Here is a 4,779-nt window from a genome sequence, read left to right as displayed (position 1 = left end):
ATGAGAAATAAGACCAAATCTTAAAAACACCTTGCCCCCACCACTCCCCTCTTTTGAGGCTCAAATTCACTCCCAATTTCTCTACCTACTCCTCTTGACAGGGAATGGGGGTTGCAGTGAGTCCATCACATGTTGTCTCTGCCGCTTGTTCCTCCTTGAGGCAAGGACTCCTCACACTCTTCCCCTGCTCCAGCGTGGGGTTCCTCCCAAGGGAGACAGTCCTCCATTAACTTCTGCAATGTGAATCCCTCCTATGGGCTGCAGTTCTCCACTAGCTGCTTCAGTGTGGGTCCCTTCCATGGGGTGCAGTCCTTAAGGAACAGACTGCTCCAGCACGGGCTTCCCTGAGAAACACACCCTTCTTTGAGTGCATCCACCTGCTCCGGTGTGGGGCTCTTCACAGGCTGCAGGTGTACCTCTGCTCAATCGTCACCTCCACAGCTGCAGGGGCACAGCTGCCTCACCACAGGCTGCAGGGGAACCTCTGCTCCAGCACCTGGAGCACCTCCTCCCCTCCTTCTGCACTGAACACGGTGTCTCTCACATCCCACTCCTCTCTCTGCTGCAGATTCCCAGCAGGTTCTTTTTCCCCTCAAATATGGTATCACAGAGGCACTACTGGCTTGGTCTTGGCCAGCGGCGGGTCCAACTTGGAGCCAGGGGAGCTTCCAGCAGCTTCTCACAGGAGTCACCCCTGTCATCCCTGCCCCCAGTACCTAAACCCTGCCACACAAACCCAGTACAAACACAGTCTTGAAAGTGCTGGTGAATAGGTATTTAATTTGTGTTTGGAATTTGGCATGCTTTTAAGCACTATGCTATACACTAGAAATCTGTATGTCTTATAGATCCTGAACTTCCTCTGTTCTACAAGTCTTCACAACCGTCGTCATCTCTGCTGGTGCTGGAAACAACATGGACATGACTGCTGGACTGCAGACTGAGAAGAGCTGACTGCACATCTCCAGCCCCATCGTGGCTGTCCAGACCACTACAGGTCACCTCAGAACTGCTTCCTGTGCATTAGATACTGCAGTTTCCAGGGACATGTTTACTGCCTGGTACTGCCCTTTGAAAACAGAGATGTGTCATTTCTGCTTGCGAAAATCTCTGAAATTACTTCAAGTTCTACTGCTCCTTCACGTTCACCAAAAGATCTCTTCTGCCCTGGAAGGCACTCACCATGAAGGAAATCCTCAACTTTCCTTTTCTCCTTCTTCACCTCCCATTAGCTTCTGCAACACCTAACTGAATGTTTAGGAGTGCCTCTGATTAAATACTGAGAGCTTTTTCTTTTTTTGCTTGGTCTCTGCCATCTGTGCTTGCCTTAAGTGTAGTGGAATGTCAAAGCTATCTCATATCCTGATAAATTTTGAGATTTTATGCAGAAAGATGGTGATTTCTTCCCACTCTCTGCAGAAAATGTGTGGAAAAACACATTTTAGACTTTTTAGATGTTTATTCATCGAAGTTTCATGCTTCAGCTGAGGGCCTCCAGTCTAGCAGCGTTCTCCTTTTTTTGCATGAAAATTTTCCCTGAAACTTCTCCCAAAGATATTTTGTAAAGTCCTGTTTTCATATTCTACTCCTCTTTGAGTGTGATTTTTGAGCATGAGCACTTCCACTCAGATCTGTTTCTTCATGGGTCACTTTGCCATTATCTGATATATGGTGCGGGTGGAAAGGTGTTTAGGGAGATTCTTAGAATAAACTTTTCTGAATAAACATTTGAAAGAATTGCTTCTTCTCCTCTTCCATATTCTGTGCTGCTCTGAACAGTACAGTAAAAAGTTCTAAGGAGAACTTTATAAGTTTGTACATTAAAAAGTTCTAAGGAGAGATGAAATGGGCACCCTGAAATGTTGGCTCCTAGTAGTCTGGGACACGATGTGTTTCCTTTGGCAGGCCTGTAAAGCCTGCAGAAAAGCACTGGTGCTGTGCCCCACCAGGGCTGAGCTGCTTCTAGCCTTTGGAAAGACAGAGCTAGGGACTCAATGGCCTGAGTTAGACCCATTTGTGGACTCAGTTCTGCCCTTGGGTTTACAATTCGTTTATACATGTGAGAACATGCAATGGCGATGCTCTGACACAGCCTGTTACGTAGCAGGCTATGAACCGCTGTTTCATCTGATTGCATCCAACTGGCTGTTAGGTGCTTGTGTTTGCAGTTTGCTTCTTCTAAGAGCCCAGAAGCTTGGAGGTGCTACATACACAGACCTGGGACAGGGTGTAACAATGTAGGAGGATTAACTTAACAAATAAATTAGACAGAAAAACTGCAGCACTCATTTACATTCCCAGATGACATATTTTTTTTTTTCCTAGCTGATGCCATTATTCCCATCTCTAGGAAAAATCACTTTTGCTGAATTGCTGCCAATTACAGTTAACCACCAGTTAATATTTTAATCACTGCAACACTATTCATTCTACACAGAGCATCTAACTCAACATTTGCTCAGACTATTATGATGTCCTGTCACCCAGCAGACATTTTTAATTTATGGAAAGCTTTTCTCTGCCCTCAACTAAATTGCAATTTTTCTTTCCTCTTATCTATGTTAGGTATGATAATGCATTTTGCATCGAAAGGCTTCTTTTTTGTGTTTTTTTTTCCTTAATTCAACTGAACATACAATCATGCTATCACTTATAAGTATCTTGAATCAAAACTTTTACCAAAATGCAGTGTAGCAATTATGCAAATAAGTGGACTGAATGATTTTAACATTACAAAATTAGCATACTCTATTTAAGAATAAATAAGAAGTTATAATGGATTTTAAATATTTATGATAAGTTGTTTATTGCAGAAAATCAGCACAGCACCAATTTTGTCTGTTATTTCCTCTACTAATTTTCTCTTGGCTTACAGCATGCTGTTATGACTAAGAGATTTGAGACAAGATCCTCAGCTACCTTAAATTAGAGGAACCCCACTGATTTTGATGAAGTTCTGCAGATTTACATTAGCCACAGGTTTGCAGCTCTTCTACAACATAGTGTGAGAAAGCCTTACGGTGGTCTGGACTTCACGGAATTCGTTGCGTGTCTTTTACTGAAACCCCTTTATTTTTACTTACATTTTTTCAGGCTGCATTTAGTGATAAATTAGTATTCCACTTTTTTTTGCACCCTGGAGCCGTATAGAGAAGTCTCTGCTCAGATGCTCCATTGAGTCCTAGCCCTTCTCTGGGCAGGCTTGCTTTAACACAGCCCCCAGAGTCTTTCTCAGGCCTCCTCTCTGTTACACTGGAAGAAGACCCACCAGGCAAACCTTCTTACTTGCAACCACACCCAAGCCTTCAGTTGCTGTTTAAAGAAATCTCATCTGAAGTTTTAAAAAATGTTAATTTGTAATGATTAGCCTCCAGCCTCTGGCTCTTGGATCAGGCCCTCCAAACACCACTCAAACAGCTGCTCTGCTGCATAAGAAGCATAAATTCAGCACATCCCTGGAAGGCATTTTCAGGTGACCTCCTCCTGGAGGTCACCATATGCTTCTTCCTTGCCACTTCAGTCACTGCAAATGAGAAAAGGCAGATGTGTGGCATCTCAGTTGCTGTGAGGCATGGCTCTGATGTGGGCTAGACAGGTGAACACAATCTTACCCATTCAGGATGAATGCAACTAATGTGTACACTGAATAACTTTAAATTACTACCTACAGGACAGTAATAGAGTCACTGTTCATATACTGCATTTCTCTGGATAATTTTGAATTCTCCACTTTAAGTGAGAGGATCAGAGGGAAAGTTATTAGTGCATTCAGAACTAGAACCAGGTGAAAGCCAGGTGTCCTCCAGGTTTTTCTACACTTAAGAGAGTGTAGATCATTTCTTCCAGAGAGAAGCAGCTATGACTTTTTCTCTCCCCACATTTGGCAAACTTTTCTGCATCTCAGCAGAAGCCCATAGGAGCTCTTGGGGATGTTTTCCCCTGAAGTCTTGGATTGGCTATTCTGCCCTACTGTGATTCAGTTTTCTGTTTTTCCCTGTGCTCCATTAATGCCTAAAGAGACTACAAAGTCAGAGCTCACTTGGAAAGCAATGTTTTTTAACTAAACTTAAAAAGTAGACTCAAGGTGCAATACAGAAAGCAACAGTCTGGGACTAGCTTGATGGGAGCACGGAAACCCATCTTTATGCCTTGTGCTCCTGTTATGCAGTTGGGAGCACAGCACTTGCCATGGTACTTGTGGTGGGTCAGCCCCAGCTGAAACCATAGGAAGCTTCAAACAGGACTTTGTGTCAAGCCTTTCTTAGACAATTGTCTGGAAAACATATGTTGATAAATACTGCCCTTTTCTCCCTCTCTGGCTCTTGCTTTGGATACTTCAGCTCCTTGGCTCTGAATCTTGTTTCAAGTCAGTTATCTGATTTTGTGGTTTTCAAGTTAGGCTAATATTTATGGATAACCCTGCTTGCTTGTTCTTTAGACTTCAGATAATTTAATCTTGAGTGGAAGCTGGGTGAGAGCTCAGCTTGGATCCCTAGGGATGGTGGTGTTGCTCATGATGGAGGAGCCTCTTGAGAGAAATGATCATAGGAGCCATTGAATTATACAGTGACTGGGAAGGTTTTTTCCAGTGTAATTCTCCACCTCTGTGTATCCTGGTAATCACGGAGCTAACTGATGGCAAACAGCTCTGCACTGAGCACTGGTCTAACAGATTCATATCTCTGTTATAGCCAGTTTATTTGTTACACACCTGTTGTCTGAACAGTATTGGAGTCTGACAGCACATTACAAAACAAAGATTTAATGAGGCAGTAGGAA

The sequence above is a fragment of the Pterocles gutturalis genome, unplaced genomic scaffold (assembly GCF_000699245.1).
Source record: "Pterocles gutturalis isolate BGI_N339 unplaced genomic scaffold, ASM69924v1 scaffold9850, whole genome shotgun sequence".
Taxonomy (NCBI): Eukaryota; Metazoa; Chordata; class Aves; order Pterocliformes; family Pteroclidae; genus Pterocles; species Pterocles gutturalis.
The sequence above is the reverse complement of the archived record's forward strand: the minus strand, read 5'-3'. Positions refer to the sequence as shown.